General features: G+C 35.4%; 1 protein-coding gene and 1 pseudogene across 3 annotated transcripts in view; one reads left to right on the top strand and one right to left on the bottom strand.

The window, feature by feature from the left end:
* Positions 1-22,711, top strand: part of LOC145973431 (protein expanded) — a 530,479-nt gene that overhangs the window by 313,354 nt on the left and 194,414 nt on the right. The gene's annotated exons all lie outside the window — the stretch shown is intronic.
* LOC145973891 (uncharacterized) lies at positions 21,027-21,696 on the bottom strand (annotated as a pseudogene).

The raw sequence follows: 22,711 nt of genomic DNA, 5'->3' as shown, positions 1-22,711 counted from the left end.
GGATCCCTTTTTGTTTTATGTACTTGGCGTCACGACGCGATGCTACCGCGTCGCTTGACTAGTTATTTTTGAGATAAAATTTTTAAATTACGTGGTTTTATATCATTTTTTACGTTGAAATGAATGGTGTTAAAATTAATTCTATATTCAAATTTTTTTTGTGAAAAAAATTTTTTTGCAAAAAATTATCATATTATTAAATCCATACCCTTATCCATACCCTGTGTAATATTACTTACATATATTGTAAACAAAATTTTAGGCCAAAATCTTCATTTTTATCGGACTTATAAAGTTTTTCATTTTGGTATTATAACTAAAATTCTCCTGCTCCGTATGTCGGTCCTATTTCTTCCTGTAAGGTCTGTTCTCTTCTCAATTGTGCCGTTCGAATAAATTTTCTTACACGTTGGTACTTTGCCGAAGCTTTTTCTTCATACTTTCGTACTCGTTTTTTCTGAATATTTTAAATAATTTTTGGAGATTTTTGTTCGCTCGTTTCCATGTTATTATCTCTCAACAAATTTAATATTGTCTTTATGTATCCTTCATTATATTCATAAATAGCTTCTGTAACCGCAGCTTGAACGAGCTGTTTCGATGGAAAAATATCTTTTGGACATTTATGCCATATCATGCTGTGCAAGCTTTCATTAGCATTTTGTGTAAGACATTGTTTGCAACGTTCAAGTAATTTTTTGTCACTTAGCCTATCATATATTGGTAATAATGTAGGAAGAAATTCTTCTCTTATAGGTGTTCCAATATTTTTATCATGAGGGCCAGGTTTTCTTCCTTTTGCAATGGCTGAGTTATAAAATCACCAAGAATCTCCGTCCAACATTTATCATGTTGAGGTTTCACATTCGTCGAAACTGCATGATATATCGTTGCATATATAGCAGTTTTCGTATGTATTATATTGTTTCTATTTCGCAATATAGTTTTTTTATAATAATCTGTTAATTTTCTAATTGTAATTTCTTCCTTGTCCTTTACCTAAAGTAATCCTACGCTTTCCTACGCTTCTGTTTTACTAGAAACTGTTTCACTTAAAGCTCTCCATAGTCTTTTGCTAATATGCTATTTACACATTCTTCTTTTTCGATGATTACACCTTTTCCATATATTTCTAAACTATTTAGATGCTGAAATGTTTTACTATCGCCATCAGAAATAAAAGTTTTGATTCGAACTTCATATTCTTTGGATCTATTCCATATTTGTGCTGCTGCGAACATTTCCATTGCATTGGATGAAGCAGTATGATTTTTCGAACAAAGATTTTTGTGTCCTTCCATCCACACCGAAAATTCTGGAGAATTTTCACCTAAATCATGCTCTATACATATTTACAACTCTGACAATGTTTAGACATTACTTCATAATCAAGCACATAACCTGTCAGTATGTCGATTATGCAACCTACACCATATTTTGACGTATGACTACGAGTAAGCCAAGATCCATTGTAACTAACAGATATTTCAATAGTAGAACTAGGATTATTTGTATTCAAATCTTCATACTGTCTTTTTACCTGTTATCGTATTCTTTGCAAATGTTTTGCACATTTTTTGATAGATGAATGTTTCAATATTTTGGAATATCGTGTATACAGAGTGTTTCGTCAACATACAGCTAAATACGACGGGTTGCCTGTTCAGGAACGCAAGGCCGGTAATGCAGGGATAGGTAATACAGATCACTCGCGTACATTTTCGACGAAGTCGGCAAGAAATAAACCTTGACTTGTATGTCTTTTGAATGGTTGCCATCCGAGATCTTTCTTAATAATTCTGTGCACCTTTGTGTGTTTCATTTGTAGATCACGCCCAATGGCTCATATACTGGTATGCGGGTTATTTTCAAGTGCTATCCTCACTGCATCAATTGATTCTCTTGCTCTTGACTCGCAGTGGCTTCCGTGAAGCATGCAACATGCCATGCTCGCATAATCTTACAACTAAACTGCGAAAAATTCATGTCCTGGGTGTCTCCTATCTGGGAAACGTTCTGCATATAAGGCTGCTGATCGTCTTTGGCTTTTAAGACATTCGCCATAAATTAACAGCATATCGACGAGTTCTTGATTTCTGTATCGCACAGCCTCCATTCTCAAATATTGCACTGATGACAGAATGATACGTCTGAATTTATTTATTTTTTGTATGTCTTTTGAATGGTTGCTATCCAAGTTCTTTCTTAATACATGTGCTGATTGTCAATTATTAAATCAATAAAGACATACAAAAAAATAAATAAATTCAGACGTATCATTCTGTCATCAGTGCAATATTTGAGAATGGAGGCTGTGCGATACAGAAATCAAGAACTCGTCGATATGCTGTTAATTTATGGCGAATGTCTTAAAAGCCAAAGACGATCAGCAGCCTTATATGCAGGTTTCCCAGATAGGAGACACCCAGGACATGGGTTTTTTCGCAGTTTAGTTGTAAGATTATGCGAGCATGGCATGTTGCATGCTTCACGGAAGCCACTGCGAGTCCCATTAAGAGCAAGAGAATCAATTGATGCAGTGAGGATGGCACTTGAAAATAACCCGCATACCAGTACACGAGCCATTGGGCGTGATCTACAAATGAAACACACAAAGGTGCACAGAAGTATTAAGAAAGATCTCGGATGGCAACCATTCGAAAGACATACAAGTCAAGGTTTATTTCCTGCCGATTTTGCTCGTCGTGAAGCATTCTGCGATTGGGTGTTAAACCAGGTAAGTGTATGAGCGACTGGAATAAAATGTAATAGACATGCAATGAGCATGTTATTTTATTTATATCAATATCTTTCAGATTGACCTTGATAACGTGAGAGATTGTGCATTTTTAAAAAAGATTTTGTGGACAGACGAGTGCGTATTTCGTAGTGACGGAGGCATTAACCGACATAATGAACATCATTATGCAGAAGAGAATCCTCAGTGCCGCAAGACCATTCATGTCCAGGGACATTATAGTGTTAATGTTTGGGCGGGCATTCTAGACGACATGATTATTGGGCCGTTCTTTTTCCCAGAAAATATTCATGTTAATGGAGAAATATGTGCTGATTTCATCGAGCATACATTAAACGATCTTTTGGAAAATGTACCGTTAGCTTTGAGGAGTACCATAATTTTCCAGCAAGACGGTCATCCTGCCCATACTTCCGTTGTCGCCCGTACCATCTTAAACCGGAAATTTCCAAATAGATGGGTTGGTAAACACAGCAATTTCCAGGAGTGGCCGCCGGAATCTCCGGATCTCACACCTTTAAATTTTTTTCTGTGGGGTTACTTAAAAGATCAAGTGTATCAAACCTTACCACATAACAGAGACGATTTAATTAATCATATACAAATTGCGGTATTACGAATATCGCCCCAAATGTTACGCAGAGTACGAGAAAGTTTTGTGCGACGTGTGGTTTTATGTGAAGAGCACGATGAGGGATATTTTGAACACCTTCTGTAAATAAATTATGTTAAAAAATAAACATTTCAATTTTATAATTATTTAAATATTTATTATAATAATTCAAATAATAATTTAAGTAAAAATTAATTAATAATTAATTAATAATTAATTATTAAATAATTATAAATTAATTAATAATTCTTTTAAAATTGCATAGCAATTCTTAGAGAACTTATATAATAATCTCTAAAAAGTATTGATGAGCAATATTTTTCCCCTTTTTTTTCCTAATACAATTCGCGCGACAGCAATATAATTTCACAATGAAAAATGTTTTCCGCAAAAGTTATAAACTGGTTCCGTATGATATTTTATAAAAGTATCTGTTTAAAATTTATACTTTGCACACGCACGCACGCACGCACGCACACACGGAAGCACAATACTAAACTTTTTGATCAATTTTGTCGTGGATTAATTTCATTGTGAAATATATAACTCAATATAACTCTTAACATTATATCAATAATCCTCATATATATATGATTGCAATAATATTATAATATTATAATAATAATATTATAATATTATATTATTGCAATCATATGTAGATGAAGATTATTATATAATGTTAAAAGTTATATTATAATATTATAATATTCTTTTAGATATATACTTTCAAATATTCATGTCACAAGTTCACTATTCTGTGCAATTTAATTTTTTCTTCTAACAGCTTATTACGCGTTGATAGCGTGACAGCTAGTATACTTCGTCGAAAATGTACGCGAGTGATCTGTATTACCTATCCCTGCATTATCGGCCTTGCGCTCCTATGAGCAGGCAACCCGTCGTATTGAGCTGTATGTTGACGAAACACTCTGTACATGGATTGTGAGATACATTTTATGTCCATAATTGCACAAAATTTTCGTAAAGCTGAGTAACTCTTTCCAATAATTGAAAAAGTTCTACAAATGCGTAAATTGATATCATAAACGGAAGAATTCATATTTTCATTGTATATTTCAGGAGAACTAATCATAGTGTTTTTTTATAGGCTTTAAGTAACTTTTTTTGCAGTTTTTACACCTCAAAACGATTTCGTGAACGAATCCAAACACTTTTTCACTGAGTTGTATTTCTAAGGAAACCTGATCACATTCAACACATTTCATATGCTAGCAAAGAATGTTGAGATTACAAATATTAATAATTGCATACTGATATTGTTGCGAAGCGCAAGGAAGTTCTGTCACAGTACTTTCTGATAATGTCTGCAGTCTTGTATTTATACATAGTTGAATTTTGATTTTGAACGAAGCTATTTTCGGCAGAACAACAATCTTGTATAACACTACAATTTTGTGAAGAATTGTTATTATTGTCCGTCATAGTGTTTGTTTCCCATCTATAATATTGCCATCGCTTCATTTGTTTGTCCCAATAATATTGACTATTTTTGTTTCGTTTTGGCATTTTCATTTCACTAACTAATTTTGGAAATGAAGAATGAGGAAACACACTGATCACTCGAAAGTCACTTGTAAACTTATGTTACATAAATTATAATGCCGTTTTGAAGGACATTACAACATATTATAAATATCTCATAACATAAAAGAACAGACCTTACAGGAAAAAGAAGGATATGGAGCAGGAGAATTTTAGTTATAACACTAAAATGAAAAATTTTATAAGTTCGACAAAAATCAAGATTTTAGCCTGAAATTTTGTTTACAATATATATAAGTAATACTACACAGATATATATGGGTACGGATTTAACAATATAATAATTTTTTTCAAAAAAATTTTTTTCACATAAAAAAAATTTGAATATAAAATTAATTTTAACACCATTCATTTCAACGTAAAAAATGATATAAAACCACGTAATTTCAAAATTTTATCTTAAAAATAACTAGTAGTTTATTTGGAATCGTCCCAATTGCGCACATTCCCGATCGGACACATGCTTTCGCCCTGTGCTTTTAATGAGAAACGAGGTCTATTATTCTACGGCTCCACATAAGTTTGCAACTTTACACGCGAAATGAAGTTCAATTCACACCGCCCTATGCTTTCAGTGCGAAACGAGATCTATTATTGTACGACTCCACATGGGTTTGCAACTTTCCACGCGAAGCGAGGTTCAACTTACATTGCCCTGTGCTTTCAGTGCGAAACGAGGTCTATTATTATATAATTTCATATCTGATTGAGTTTGTGTCCGATCGGGTCTGTGTCCGATCGGGAAATGTCATCATGTCCGATTAGAAATGTGCGCAATTGGGACGATCCCTCCTGCATAGACTAATTTTTCCATTCCTTCTTCGTAATTATCTTTAGAAATTTTAAACAATGTTATATAATAAGTTGTAATTCACAAATAACTTGTAAGATGGGTAATTATGCATAAAAAGGGCCCACCCTCGCACAAATGTGTCATTGACATATGTTGTCAAGGTCATATCTCTAATTAATATTCTGAAGGTTTTAGCCGGTTTCGGTCGTTCTTTATTCAAAAGTTATTAAAGTATTTATGCATAAAAGGGGCCCCCTCTCCGAATTGCTTCATTTTTAAATATGTTATATAATGATTTAAAATATATACATATATATATATATATATGTATATATATATACGAAATTACTCGGGAAGATCTCCCCTATAACATATTTAAAAATAAAGCAAATCGGTGAACAAATAAAGTAGAATTTTTATGTCAATATTTCTCACATTTATTTGTTAATAACTTTTGAATAAAGAACGACCGCCAGCTAAAACCTTCAGAATGTTAATCAGGGATAACATCTTCACAACATACATCAATAACACATTTGTGCGAAGGTGGGCCCTTTTTATGCATAATTGCCGTAAGATGTGCTGCGTAGATAGAAAAAAAATAATGTGCAAATACTTTTTTTAAATCATTATATAAATTCTTAATATAACAATTAACTTTTACCTGCTTTGCCAAAAATCCTTTTCACTGATAATACGTCCCATTCAATATTATTTTGTGGCATTTCTCTTGTCATTATAGCTTTCCCGGTAAGCAAAATGCGCGCAATTTGCCAGCAGATTGGCGACAGATTTCCACAAAAGTTGCTAGCAGATTGGCATCCGTTATGTCCGCAATAGGCTCATGATTTGCTAGCAAAACCTGCTCACAGAATCTGACAGCAGATTGTTAGCAAAAACCGAGCAGGATCTGCTAACATCACTTGATGTCAAATTGTCGGCAGAAACCGAGCAGGATCTGCGCGCGCGTAATCTGACGGCAGATTGGCAGCAGATCCCGAGCAGAATCTGCAGCTTCTGGTCATTCATATAAATAAGTAATATAAATACAATAAAATTAATTACTACAGATGTTAAATAAGACTATTATCGGCGAATTATCGGTTAATTACAATTTTCTTCTAATACAACATATAATATGTAATATGTTATATCGTAGTTATATCTCACATAGTAAAGGACTCAATTTAATTAAATTAATAATAAAGTAAATGGTGAAAATAATTAAATTTAACTTATAAAACTTGAGATATAATTTATTTAGAATTAAATTCTTCCTTTATGCTTCAAATAGACAGTAAATGAATAATTTTCCATTTATCCTATTGATTCCAATCAGTTTAATATTTTGAATCTTATCTGCTTGTATCACATATCAGAAATTAAAGTGATAGAAATAGTTACTATATTTTTGATCTTTTATTAATAATAGCGATTTTATATATATTTCTGACAGAAATTTGATTGCGAGAAAATACATCACATAGCGGTAAGCGAAGGAACTATCGAATCAAATGCAGATTGTTGCCAATTTGCCATCAGATCACGCATGCAAACCCTGTTCCACTTCTGCTGTCAATCTGCAGTCAAATTGTGCGCACGCAGATTCTGCTTGATTTTTGCCGACAATCTGATATCAAGTCATGTTAGCAAATTCTGCTTAGTTTTTGCCACCAATCTGCGGCAGATTCTGTGAGCAGACTCTGTTCGATTTTTGACATCAATTTGTCAACTTAATTGGTAATAACAGCTTCAGTACCAAATTTGTAGTTGCTAACATTAGTTGATAGCAGACACTTGGCATGATATGCTTTCTACAGACTTTGCTATCTGGGTTTATTTACCCTAAATTTACTTTTGAAATGAATAGGCCAAATACTTGAATTTCTATCCGCATTGTACCACAATGCAGGTATTAATTGAAGTCCATCTTCAAACTCCGCAATTACATATGCATTGGTATTCATTTTTCTTTAAAATTCAAAATACTTGTGTATACATATATATTGAGGTATGAAAAAGTGTAAGCATTATATTTGTCTAACAAATTAAGAATGCAAAATATTTTTGAGCATTATAAAGTATTAAAAACATTTCTAGCGCATCAACAAAATATATGTGCCTAACAAAATATGTGTAATATATGTATAGATTGATGCAAAAATTATTGCGGTTATTGTTATTATGAAACATTAAATCATACAATTTAATCATACATTGTATGATTTAATACTGCGAATGTGTTAGGCTTATTTGCGAAAGGAATTTTCTATGCTTTACAGAGCACATCTGTAATTGGATAAGAGAATATTTCATCGCTATTGAGCATCATCACTTTTATACCAAAGTCACTTGATTTACAAGGTATTTCATATACATTATTTATATATTTCAGTTTTTTACCAATCACAAAAATGTTTTTATTTTATTTCACTATGTTTAAAATAATAATATAGCATCCATTTCTTAAAAGACAACAACTATTACTATTATTACTTTTACAATGTATATGAAATTTTGTAGTAGATAATTGTAAATATTGTGATTAAAAATGAATACAATCAGGAATTGGTCTATCATTATGTAAATATTTTAGTGAATATAAATTTTCATTATTGCAATTAGGTTCTTTTTTTGCTAACAGAAAATCAATATTTTCTTTTTCTGCATATCTTTTTATCAATTGTTGCAATGGTTTATCGTTTTTTCTTAATAGTCTTTTAATGGACATCATATAATTCTCGAAACAAAATGCACTGAACTTATCCAGCGGACCAAATATTTTTAAATATTCTGAGCATAAATGTAATAGGTTGTGGACATTGTGTGATAAAAATTTTTTGCCATACAATATCTTAAATAATAAAACAAAATGTCTAAATAAAGCCTCTGCGTAATTTATAAATTCTGCTTTATATAAATCTGGACGAACAAAAATTGTAATGGCTACATGAAGCATAAGAAAATGATGATACAAATTTTCTGGCAATGAATATCTCAAAACAATAGGTCCCGTATATAAAAGGAAATTTCTGAATTCTACAACTTTCCATTGTTTAACTTCTTGTATACATCTTGGCTTTCTAACAAAATCTCTTGGTGTATTACTTCTAAGCAGAATTAATAAATATGATATTCTTTTGATTGATCTTGGTCTTAAATGTACAGAAAGCGGTCCTTTTGTCCATAAAAGTATTAATTTTTTGACAACGCCCAATAATACAAGATGCATATAGTCTAAAGGCGTGTTCGTTATAGGTAAAAAATTCGGAATATTATTTACAATGGAGTAGTCTGTCTGAAAATTTTTGTAACCATTTATAGCAAATATATCATCAGTTCTTAAAGAATATGCATTTGGAAAACAAACTTTACCATTTAAATATTTTCCTTTTATTGTACATTTTGTACAGCTGTAGAATCCAGTGTGACCTTTTGTACATAAAATAAAAGATTTTGCTGGTGCATCACAAATCAAACTAAATAATTTAATTTTTATCACGTTTTTATCATACATATAACCATTGCTTAAATAAATTAAATCATTAACCAGAGATTGAAGAAAAATATTACAATCTTGCGGTTTTTTTCCTCCAAAATGTGCACCAATAAGATATACATCTTCATTTACTGTATTCGAACATAAAATAGGCCATAATGAAGACTATGATGATTTTGATATAGGAAGACCATCTATATTTATAAGTAAATTTATATTTTTTTCTTTAGAGTTTAAAAACATTTTCTTAATCACATTATTCAAACCCGCATAAAAATATTGTTCACCACATGCATCTATTACATGAACTTGTCGTGGAGTTTGTAGTAACGGTCGTACATCTTTTGGAAAGTTACATGATGTATATTGCCGTAAAACTTTTAACAATGCATTACATGCATTATGATTGATATTGTATGATAAAGCCCATGTAATTAAATCATTTTTAAATTTATTATCATTAGCAACATCATTGTAATGTTTGCTTTTATTTTCTATGATGATATTGTCAATATCACTTGCAACGCCTTTGTCCGCCTCGGGAACGCCGATCCGGAGGAGGCGGCGTGCAATTTTAGCCGATAGAGAAAATAGCTGGTTTACAGAAAAAAACGGTATCTCAAAATACGGTAGCGTACGGTATCTCACAGCTCCCCGAGAAGAAGAGCGGTATTGGGCGCCAAGCGCGGTCTCCCGCGCCACGATATCGTTACGGTAACGAAAGGGATTTCGATAACCCAGAGCTCAGTATAGGGCAGAGGGGCAGGATTCTTTGTAGGCTAGAGAGAGAGCACTAAATAACTTCCGGGAGAGAGAAATGATCGACACTCCTTCGAGTATTATTATAAATATATTTAACAATTATAGTATGGACAAAGTATATAACAAAGACGATGTGAATACAATAGAAAAGGTTAACGGTACGGGAAAAATAGAAAAGATTAAATGTAGAAGATACGCAAGTAACGAGATCGATAATATAAATTTCGAAAGAAAAGAAACATCAGAGTTATACGAACGATACGAAGGTCGATTATTATCTATACGGGAACGAATACATATAAGACGCGCGATTAACAGATAATTATGAGATCGGAACGATAACGAATATAATTTCACGGACAGCGATGAGCAAAGTCAACAGATAATTCACGGAAAAATCAAATGTAACGACGGTTATAAGTAACGGAAATTCCACGTCAGCGGGCACAGGTATTATCTCGCAATGTTGTCCGGTATCTTCTCGAACTTTCGCTCTCGGCGAAAACAAATTCGACCCTCATGCGATCTCAAACAACACGAACGGTAACGGACGTAAATTTTAAACAGAAATTTCGCAAATTGTACAATTCTTGCCGAGTAGGTTTCGGATATACGGTAGCCCTTACTCGCGAAGAACGACCTCACGCAAATCCCGTTATTCTCTACGCGATACGGAAAGTCGGAATTTCGCTACCACCCTAAGAAGCGCAATTCGATACTCCTCGCCACGATATAACAAAATACGAAACAAACGATACGATACGATACGGCACGAACGCTACGGTATAACAACTGTCGGCGACGAACCCCCGAGAGGGACAAATCCGCGATACCCGGGGCCAGCCGGCGTCCGGCAACGAAACGCGAGAAAAGCGCGCAAGGCTTCTACGACAATTCGGTAACGATATAACGGTCGTCCTGCGACGGTATCAAGAAAATTACGACGCCAGCTGTATCCGGGAACAGTTTTACGGCTACCTGAGCGGCGGCTTACAATCTCGCTGCGGTATTCGGGTCCTCGCTGGGCTCTCGCTGTGATCGCACTTGAGTCGGAGGATCGTCTCTTTGCTATCGCGGCTCGCCGAACAGTGACTTGTGATAAAGGCTCCTGGAGGCCCTCGAGTCCTGTGCCGATTTTCCGCGCATCCTGTCGATTTTCGATGAGAAGGGGTCGATATTCTCCGCCCCCTCGAATTTCGTCCTGCTGTATTGCGGGTTGCCATTCGATAGGAACCAAAATCCAACGTTGACGGTATTCTTGACGATTGTATGTTCTCGGTAGCTCGGACGTGTTGGGCTGGCCAGGCCGTATCCTCGTCCGGCTCCGGATGCATCTCCTCTCCTCAGTCTGCAGCCGGGCTTCCCCGTCGTTGTTTCTCTAAAAGTAGCGGATATTAATACAACGGTTACCTATGGATAGCGGCGGAGCGGGATTTCGATACGTGACCTTCCTTTGGAGTGGAGGCATCAGTCCGACTCTCTCCTCTTCCTTTCTTCAGTAACTGCACCCTCCGGGATCTTGCTGTACATCACTTTACTGCTCGCTCGCTCAGATTGCCGCTCTTTGCTCTCTTAAAGTTAATCTCCTGTAAAAGATATATCACGGGATCGGATAAGGGGGTTCCCCCTCGGGTGCGAGGGACGACCCTCCGCACGCTTCCCCCTCCCCGGCGGGGTCACTGTGACGGAGCTCAAAAGGCGTCACGCCACACGCTATCATGATCATAGTTTATTTGCATGCCAGTATTATTATCATGCATATTTTGACATTGTAGATAATGATTTTTATTTTCACAGATTTCAATTTCAGGATTAAATGTTTCATTAGTGATGTCTTTATTAAACGTATGAATATTTATATCACTACTTTTATGTAAAACTAAACAATTATCTTTAAAAGATCTATTGGTACTGAATAATGACTGTTTAATGATTTGTGTAGATGATTCTGCTATATCAATATTAATTTGATCTTGAATAATTCTCCTAACATGACGTTTTGAAACAGATACCTTACGTTTTGATGTGTTAGACATATTTATTACTATATGATTATTAATATTATAGTTATACACATTTAAGTTTAAGCATACCAATATTAACACAAGTATAATTTTTGAAAATAAAATATATGTATATTTTAATTAAATCTGTAAAAGTAATATACAGGGTTTAGCAAAAGTGTGGAAACCCCTTAATATTTCGAAAAATAAGCATTTAAAAAAAAATGTTTCACATACAAAAGTTATAGGGTTTTATGTGGCGCATTACACAGCAACATTATTATGACCTCGAATAGCGTTGTCAAGGTTATGTGAAGGTCACCTCCAACTTTTTAAATGGGACACCCTATATGCTTTTGCACATTCTTGTAGCTTATCTCGAGAGCTTTCCAAAACACTATAATTAAGTTAGTTTTCATTAAGTACTTTCCGAGTTATGAGGCTTCAAATCATTTCTTAATTTTACATAAACCATAAAATATCTAGTAAAATATTCATTTTTCGATTATCTTACCTTAATACTTTTATGTACAAAATAATGAGAGGAATCGATTGGTGTAAAGAAAACACATAATTGTTTCGAAAAAAAAAAATGTAATTGTTAATTGCAAATTAACGAAAAGTACTTAATGAAAAAATACTTTATTATAGTGTTTTGAAAAGCCCTCGACATAAGCTATAAGAATATGCAATAAAAAATAGGTGGTTCCATTTAAGAAATTAAAGGTGTCCTTGACCTCACCTTAACGATGCCATCCAAAGTCAAACCAATGACACCATCTTATGTTCCCCTCAAAACCATACAATTTTTGTCGAAAACGTTTCTCTCTAAAATGCTTAGTTTTTGAAAGAAAAGGAGTGTACGGGTGGTCTAGGACACCCTGTATATATATATAAAGAAGGGCTGAAACGAGATATAAAGATAGAAAACAATATAAATTCTCGCTAAATAAATCAGAAAGAGCTAATAAAGAGAAATAAGGAATTGTTTGCGAACCATCTTGCGGAGATTCCAGGCGAACGGGGAATCGTTCGTGAACCGCCTTGTGGAGATTCTAGACGAACGAGAAATCGTTCGTGAACCGCCTTGAGGAGATTCTAGACGAACAGGGAATCGTTCGTGAACCGCCTTGTGGAGATTCTAGACGAACGAGAAATCGTTCGTGAACCACCTTGAGGAGATTCTAGACGAACAGGGAATCGTTCGTGAACCGCCTTGTGGAGATTCTAGACGAACGAGAAATCGTTCGTGAACCGTCTTGAGGAGATTCTAGATGAACAGGGAATGATGAGGAAGATGATTAGGAAGAGGTGAGACAAGGATTGATTGATTGATAGTAATTAGTAAAAATTTAATGGTTATTAAACCGTTTGAAATTATTTGTCAGACATAGATTTTAAAATATGAGATAGTAAGATATGGGAAAGGGAGAAAATAAAAATTACTCAATTTTACTCACAACTCGTTGGCATCACAAAAATGAGTGCGTTGATAAAATTGCAATGGCTGAAGTCGGAGGTTTATAACATGAAGAGCTGGGTAATGGAGATGTTCATCAGAAAATTTACACGATGCACAATTAAATGTTAACAAAATCATTTTCACTGTGATAAAACAGATTAATAACTCAATTGCATAATGCAAGAAAAGAGGATCCCCGAGGCGATATAATTTTAAAATTGAATGACTGAATCTTGACTGGAACTGTGAACTGAACTGTCAACTGCACTACTGCTCGTCGGAAGAATTAGCGTACTGAACTGTCAACTGTAGTGTTAATAGCGCAGCGTCGCGCTTTGCGCTTGCATTTTAAAGTTATTCCTCCTCCTTACTGGATGGTGGGAATCTTTTGTAATAATTTCAATACTCCCTTCTTAAGGATAAGGAGGCTGATTTTTGGAAGGAGAGGCGTTTCTTAAGATTTTTATAGGCTTTAAGCTCTTTGGCTCGAGACTTTGCTCCATCCAGTAGAGAGTGGGAGTAAGTTGATTAGCTTATCGTTCTTGATGATTTAACGATTCGGAGAACGCTTGAGGGTAGCCTGTCGAACGAGCGCACGTGCACTATCAATTTCAAGAATATTGCTGTATGTTTAGATTTTGACAATCTTCCCGAGAACCAGATCTTTATTTTAAAAATTCTTTAGATAGAGAGGCTTCGAACATAAAGCCGTACCAATAGATACGGGACAGTTGGAGTTTCTTATAACAACTTTTCGTCTTATAATTCACGAATTTATTTAGAGTTCCGTTAGCGCTATCTCGACTGGCCATTCTCTGAATTAGATTTGTTAAAGTTTAATGGCGATACACGCGGGTTAGGTTGCGTTCTTCTACGCGTTATCTTTATTCCTAAGAAGAATCGCTTTACATTCCAAATGCGTTGATCCTTGATTTCTTTCTTCCACAAAATCGTTTCGAGGAAAGAAAAGAATCGTGGAGTCCACCGGACGTAACATTGTCAAAGACTACCTAATCATCCAAATTACTTAGCAAGGTGACCCTTATATGAAGGTGAACGCCCACCTAAAAGGCTAAAAAGATATCACATCCTAGAATTATCCAAACGATAAGTACTATATGAGTCAGGTGATCATAGGATTATCCATCTCCCACAACATTTAGCGCACCCAAGAAATCTGCTTATGGTGAAAGTCTGATTGCAGATGTCCACTAGGAACAAAAAAATCTTAACATAATCATAGACATAACATAATCAGATAGATTTATTTATTTCTTGCCTTTGGGCATTGAAAGGGATTTTACATAAAATATACTGTTACATCCAGAATCCTTGAATGGATAGGCCGTATGGAAGAACGTAACTTACTTACCCCGTGACACACTTTATAAGGGCGTGTGTATGGATCGGGTCGAGCGAACTGTGAAGGGCCTAACACAGGACACCGACCGAGGGAGTCTCTTTAACGCTGCATTTCTAGGCCTATTCGCTCAGTAGTCCCTTTTCGGTAAAGAAACTTAATTCCTTTTGCGCGGGACAGGACCTAGTGCGACCTCGGGATTAAGAGAAGAGAACGGGTTAAATAATTAAATTATACACTAAATTAAAAATACAATATATTATTTAAAAAGATAAAGAAAGAATGAAAAAATATAATAACACTTATAACTATGTGTAAGTGGATGTTTGTGTATTATATTTCCGCAGGTGTTACATTGGTTCGGAGGTCATCAATCAGAATGTACAGCGAGGAATTTACCTTAAGAATTAGGTTCTGACTAGTTATTATATAATTAATAAAATATAAGACATAAGACAAAATAAAAAATGAATGTATAATAAAAGTATGAATAACGCTTACTTAAGGAAGTATAAAATTTGTCGCTTGCGCATATGTGTCATAATTAGAATTTAAATTTTCTAAATTCGCTGAAATACAGGTCTAAATTAAGTTGCAATGATAAAATTAAGATAAGAGATTCACCAAGTGAGTTTGAGTTGGAAAATTATTCATCTATTCTAACGGTTTCTTCAAAAAGTAGTGATAATATAAAGAAAAAAATAATAATAAAATAAAGGATGGGAAGTTAAAGGAAAATGAAAGAAAAAAAAATAGAAATGAAGAGTTAAATAAGGAAAGGCTGAAACGAGAGATAAAGATGAGAGGAAAACTATACAAATTCTCGCTGAATAAATTAGAAAGAGCAATTAAAGAGAAATAAGAATTAAGGAGTAATCGTGGATTCCAGTTCAGAAACCCAAAACGAATAAAGAAGAGTATTCGCGGATTCCAGTACAGAAACCTAAAACAAATGAAGAAGAGTATTCACGGATTCCAGTATAGAAACCTAAAACAAATGAAGAAGAGTATTTGCGGATTCCAGTACAGAAACCCAAAACGAATAAAGAAGAGTATTCGCGGATTCCAGTATAGAGACCCAAAACAAATGAAGAAGAATATTTGCGGATTCCAGTACAGAAATCCAAAACGAATAAGGAAGTGAGAAATGCGCAAGAATAAATGATAAAAGAAGTAAGACAAGAACAGGGAAATGTAATAATTAATTGTAAGGGTAAATAAACTGTAAAGGGTAAGGTGATCTATGTTAAGAAATAAGATAAAAAAAATAAATAAAACATTTAGCAGGAGTAAATAAATAAAAAGAGGAAATGTTTCTGTGGCGGCTAAGATCCGCCACACATACAGCGCCCTGCCGCATACACGCCGTACACGCGCTACGCGTACGGCGATGCGAGCACCACGGAGATTCCCCCGTTTCTAAGACAAACCGATAGCTATAGGGACGAATCGTTTCACATAAGAGAAATGATACCAGCCACGGTATATAAAACGACGGAGCACCGAGTCACGGCTCAGCTGCTCTTAAATGTGCTCGCTAAAGAGAAGTCGCCGAACCTCTAACTTTTGCAGGAGCATTAACAGCTCCAATTCTAGACCCAAGTTTGGAGTCTGTAATATTTTTTTTATGGGAGTTTGCACTTCCGGCACAATCATCGACCGACCGTCGAGGATTTCACGGCCAATATTTACGCCCTGATCACCTGAGCCTAATATTCCGCCATCAAACGCAGAGAAGCCAGCAGCAAAGCGATTGGCCTTCTAGTTGCTGCCCTGGAAGTTGATAACGATCGACATAGACTCAAAATTGACCAGGCCTCCATGCTATCTACTGATAACCTGGGACATCAGAGTAAGGCGGTATACTTCACCTATCGGCCCTTGAAGCGTGCCAGCAGCACTGTCACCACTGACTGTTGATGGACAAGAGAACTCAGACCCAGCTGCCTAGAGTACATCGGAGAATCCAGGCGAATTCTTCCTGCCTGGAACAAGCAATCCAATCGGACAGCGACTGGGAGACGCCCTGCAGCTCAAAGGAGACACAGACGGAGGAGCCAGTGGACGACAATAATAACAGCCTAGGGCCACTTAAATTTACCCGAACATGGCCTCGTATCTCTTATAGAGAACGAGTGCCTTAACAGAAACACGCATACACAAACGGTCCTTTTAAGGACCATTATGTAAATATTGTACATAAAGTCATAATAAATTAAGTACAACTACAATCTGTCTAGATGACTCGAGGAAACCACATTTTCCGGCTCCACCTCTTCCAAGCGAATACAATTGCGAGTAGCGACGCTAACATACAACCGACACGCAACACACATTAACGCAACAGTTTCAATTTAAATGGGAGATAATAAAATATGTGAAAGGGAGAAAATATAAAAATTACTCAATTTTACTCACTACTCGTTGGCATCGCAAGAATGAGTGATAAAATTGCAATGGCTGAGGTCGGAGCAATTATAGCATGAAGAGCTAGCCAGCAATAGCCAATGGAGATATTCCAGAAGATTTTCAATAAATATCTACTTACACACGATGCTCAATTAAATCTTAACAAAACCATTTCCACTGAGATATAAGACGGATTAATAACTCAATTCCATAACGTAAGAAAGGATCCCCGAGGCTATATAATTTGAATAAAATTAGGATTGAATTCTCAAAAATGTGATAATATGGTATAATGACTGAATCTCGACTGTGACTAAAGAATAGAGTAAGAATGCTCGTTGCAACTTGTGCTCGCATATATTAAGATTATTGTTTCTCACCTATGCTGGATAAAAGAGATCTTCTTGATCAAATAATTTCAATTACTCTCTTCTTAGGGACAAGGAGGCTGATTTTTGGAAGAAGAGGCGTTTCTTAAGATTTTTAATTGGTTGAGCCCTTCGACTCAAGACTTAGCTCTATCCAATTGAGAGTGGGAGTAGGTTGATTAATTTATCGTTTCTGAGAATTTATCGATTCGAACTTGAGAGTGGTCTGCCAAACGAGCGTACGTGCACTATCAGTTTGGAGAATATTGTCGTTTGTTTAGATTTTCTGATCTACCTGAGGACCAGCATATCTTTGTTTAAAATTCTTTAGATAGAGTAGTGGCTTCGAGTATAGGCCCGTGTTGATGGATACGAGGCGGTTGGAGTTTCTTATAATAACTTTCGTCTCGTAACTTGCGACTTTTATTTAGAATTTCATTAACGCTATCTCGACTGGTCATTCAGTATTAGATTTGTTTAATTCAAATGTCAGTTATATACGCGGGTAAGGTTGCGTTCTTTATTCGCTATCATCATTTATCTTGCTCTTTTCTTTTCCTTTTGATTAAAGCCTCTGCAGATCCTCCGCCTCCTATTTTTTATCTAATTAGATGTTCTAAAATCATCCTGCTTTTTTTACTCTTTTCTTTCTTCTCCTTTGTCAATACTTGCTTCGTCTCTGTCTTTTTCCGTCCGCTCTCGTTACTCATTTATCACTTTCTGAATTATCAATCTATCAGTTCTTTTAATTAATATACTATTTTACTGATTTAATTCTTGAAGAAGAAAAGGTCGCGGAAGTGACAAAGTAGATGTTGCCTATTTGCTTATTTCTTATCTTTTGAAATATTGATAGATGTCGAGTGCAATTACCTGATAATCTTCCTCTTTCCTCTCTGTCCTCCTTATCACCACACCTAACAGAACTTCGAGAGACTTAATCTTTTTATCTCATTATTTTACTTGCCTTTTTATTCTATTTATTCCTTTCTGATCTTTTTGCCCTTATTCTCTATAGTTTTTGCACCTCTGTTCTTTTTATTTGGTTATTCCTTAGTCTTATTTTTGCTGTTTCTCCTTCCTTAAATAACTTTTATACAGTCCTTTGACAGAATATTAAAAAGTTATAAACAAAAACATTTCACGAATTATATGTAATTTTGGGACATCATGTACAATAATAGACCTCCTATTATACTATAAGCATAGGACGGTGTGGGTTGAACTTCGCTTCACATGGCAAACCCATATGGAATCATACAATAATAGTAGTGGGAGTTAAATCTCGTTTTGTGTGGAAGTTGTAAGACTATGTGAAACCTATGTAAGTTGAAACGTGTGGAAGTTGTAAGCTTATGTGAATGTATAAAAATCTCGTTTCGTGTTGAAAGCACAGAAAAATGTATATTAGACTTTGATTCGCGTTGAAAATCTATATAGAATCGTACGATAATGAAATCAATGAGTATAATTTCACATAAGTTTTCAATTTTCCATGCAAAAAGAAGTCCATCCTACATCATCCTTGTAGTCAGTGCGAAACAAAGTTTATTGCACGGTTCCACATGGGTTTACAACTTTCCACGTGAAATGACTTTCATCTTATACTACCATTGCAGTCAGTGTGTAACGAAATCTATTATTGTACAGTTTCACATGAATTTGCAATTTTTCTCGATGCGTAGTTGAACTCACACCATGCCTGCAGTCAGTGCGATAAGAGATCTATTATCGTATGTACATAGTGTCCGACAATTACGTACTTTCTAAAAGTGAATCAGTGTTTCGTTCAGTACAGTTTTTGAGTTAAGAAGCTTGAAAGTTACTATCGGAATTAGTATTATCGAAGGTGTGCTACGTGGAGGTCATACGATTATACATGTATGTATCTGTTGTGTGTTTCACACACATAAACATAAAAAAATGTAAACTAAACCGTGCAATCTTCATGTAGTATACTTTGAATAATGGTATAATGCCACTAGTACTGTAACTTTTAAGCCCCATAATTAAAAAAATACTAAATGAAGAAAAACTTCATTATAGTATTTTAAAAAGAGATAAAGTTCCGAAAAGAGTATATCTCCGATTGTTTTGAAATTTTGCATACTAATGCATTTCGGCCCGCTTATTACGAATATGACAATGAAAATGTGACAAGGTCATCTGCAAGGTCAAAATGAAGAAAAAATAATTTTTTTTGTATATTCTTTTCATTATCTTAATAAATATTGATTTTAATAGAAAAAGTTTCGAATAAAAATTATACCTCTCTTAAAACCGCAACTTTTATGTTCTATAGATTATTACTGTAAGTAGGTATACAAGGAGGTTTCTAACTCAGGTCCTCTCAGGGGGTGAGGCGCGAGGGGAACCGCGGCGCGGGGGAGTGACGTCACGCGCGGGGAAGGGGGATCCGCGGCGCGACCGATGGACGAGGAGGTCCGCGCGGGAAAGGGGGATCCGCGGCGCGACCGATGGACGAGGGGGTCCGCCAGGAGAAGGGGGATCCGCGGAAAGAAGACGGTGGTGTGAGAAGGATAGCGCTAGTTGTGGGGAAAGGATAGCGCTAAGTGTGTGAAGAGGACAGTGCGACAAGGATGGCATCAACGTGCGACAAGGATGGCGTCAACGTACAACAAGGATGACATCAACGTGGGACAAGGACGACGCATTGTAAGATGGCGCATAGGTGGGAGAAGGACGACGCAAAGGTAAGTGAGTGAGTGATAGCGACGAGCATATGAAAGAGAGAGAACGATAATATCGCGAGAGCAACGTGTACGAAAGAGAGAGAATGATAATATCGCGAGAACAACGCGTGCGAGAGAGAACGATAGCGCGAAGAGAACGCATACGAAAGAGAGACTTATGATTAACGCGTGCGAGAGAGAGAACTATAATATCGCGAGACTTAGAACGATAATAGCGCAAGACAACGCGTGCGAGAGAGAACGATATTGCAAGAACAACGCGAGTGAGAGAGAACGCATACGAAAGAGAGACTTATGATTAACGCGAGACTTACAACTAACGCAAGAGAGAGAGAGACGCAAGAGATGGGAGCGCAAGGGAAAGGCGCGTAAATAATTGCAATGTTTTATAAATTACAAATATAAAATTTATTTAAATGTGTGTGTGTGTACTATACAATTTGTGTGTGTGTGTGTGTGTGTATGTGTACTTAAAATTAAGAATAATAATAGTAATATAATAATAATAATAATATAAAATATAAAAGTAATAATAATAAAAATATAAAATTAATTAAAATTTAATATAGGGGGAAGGGGCGATGCGCCGGCCTGAGGGATGCCGCTCCTAAAACAGAAATACATTTTATTATTTTTAAATTATTTAATAATTTATTTTAAGATACTTTTTGATATATTACAAATTGAAAGATACTTACAATATTATCCATGGCTCATCTTTATATTGAGCAATACGCTCAATTTATAATTTTACGCAGGTTTGGATTCACATATCTGTTTATCCTCTCGTCGACCATTCATATACTCTCGTAAACTCTGAAATTAAACATAACTGTGAATGTTTTAAATTTATTACACATCGGTAAAAATATTTTTATCTTCAACGTTTCCAAGTCTTGCCGTAGCATATTCTCGTGCTCATATTCGAATTTGTCCATTTTTTTTCGTAATTCAAGATTTTCATACAGTCTATTTCCAAAACATCGTAATGTAGTGTGATTAGGATCTTCCTCGTAGATACACGAACTTGCATCACATTTTCTAAGTGAGTTCGCACAAAATTTTCGAGATTTGAGAAATCTTCAATTTGTGCGGGGTTTTTTCAAGCCGAGCTCTCGATGTCTTATAAACTGAACGATTGAAGTTTCAAGATTCTTCTTTGAAATTTGTTCCCGCTCATATTGAAGTAATTCTTCATCATCACTAGTCCGAAAATCGAAATCAGGTTCCTTATCAGATGATTCTTCCTTCGCATACAATTTCTTCCATTTCTTCCTCTTCTCTCTCTCCATCTCAATTCTTTCCGCCACAACTGGATCCATCCAATAATCATCATCATCCGTATCATCATCGATGATAATAACGTCGTCTTCAGCCATTATACGTGACCAACGAAACACAAGACCAACGAAACACAGAACAACGAAAGAAATAATATTTTAATGCTGCAGACTCCAGAAACCACCGATACGTTACCGTGGGGACATTATAGAATACCTTTGGAAATAAATGTATATTTTGTTTATTATTAATTGTATATTTTATACATTATATATTTTATCATACAACTCTTGGATACATAAAAATAATGTATTATAAATATTTATTAAAATATATAAAATATGTGTATAAAAAATATAAAATATATAATGTATAAAATATACAATTAATAATAAATAAAATATACATTTATTTACAAAGGTATTCTATAATGTCCCCACGGTAACGTATCGGTGGTTTCGGATACGATATACCGCTTATCGTCGTACGGACTCAGAGCAATTTTCGTCTCGTAGATCGTGTATACTTGGTGTAATTTCGATCTTATACACGACTGCTGACGCGTCATTTCAATTTCTTCGTTTAAACACCGCGTGTAATCGTCAAACGTTATCGTTCTCGCGACAACGTTACTCTTGACATCTTTAACTTTCTTCGTGTCCTTTTTCCCATTCACTCGTAACGCGTACATCTTTGCTCTGAGGCCGACGAATTCAGTCATTATGGCACCGTTGTTTTCGTCCTTCATCAGGCCCGGTACCTTTTTATTTACAAGCGGTATACCGTACGCATTATCCACCGCATAATCACTCGTGTCGAATCTGACGATATCACACTTCATATTCTCATACACATCCGCGCACTCAATGTGATATATGAGACTATGCGTATCGGTGTACATTACCCGGCATTTGTCGTGATACATTGGCGTCATATACTCGTGATGAAACTCGTACAAACATGTCTTGGATATGTCGAGTATACACATACCCACGTAAATCGGTTTGTAGAATTTCACCTCGAGTTTGTGCAATTCCACAGCGATTAAGTTTTCTGAAAAAACGCTTCTGCTATGGAAATTTGGTTTCGCGATCATTGCCTCTGCGCCGTACCGACCATCCCACTT

Source organism: Camponotus vicinus, unplaced genomic scaffold, assembly GCF_025532165.1.
Source record: "Camponotus vicinus isolate PSW18456_S1 unplaced genomic scaffold, iyCamVici1.0 SCAF_6, whole genome shotgun sequence".
NCBI classification, from domain to species: domain Eukaryota; kingdom Metazoa; phylum Arthropoda; class Insecta; order Hymenoptera; family Formicidae; genus Camponotus; species Camponotus vicinus.
This window is presented reverse-complemented; position numbering and strand designations above follow the sequence as displayed.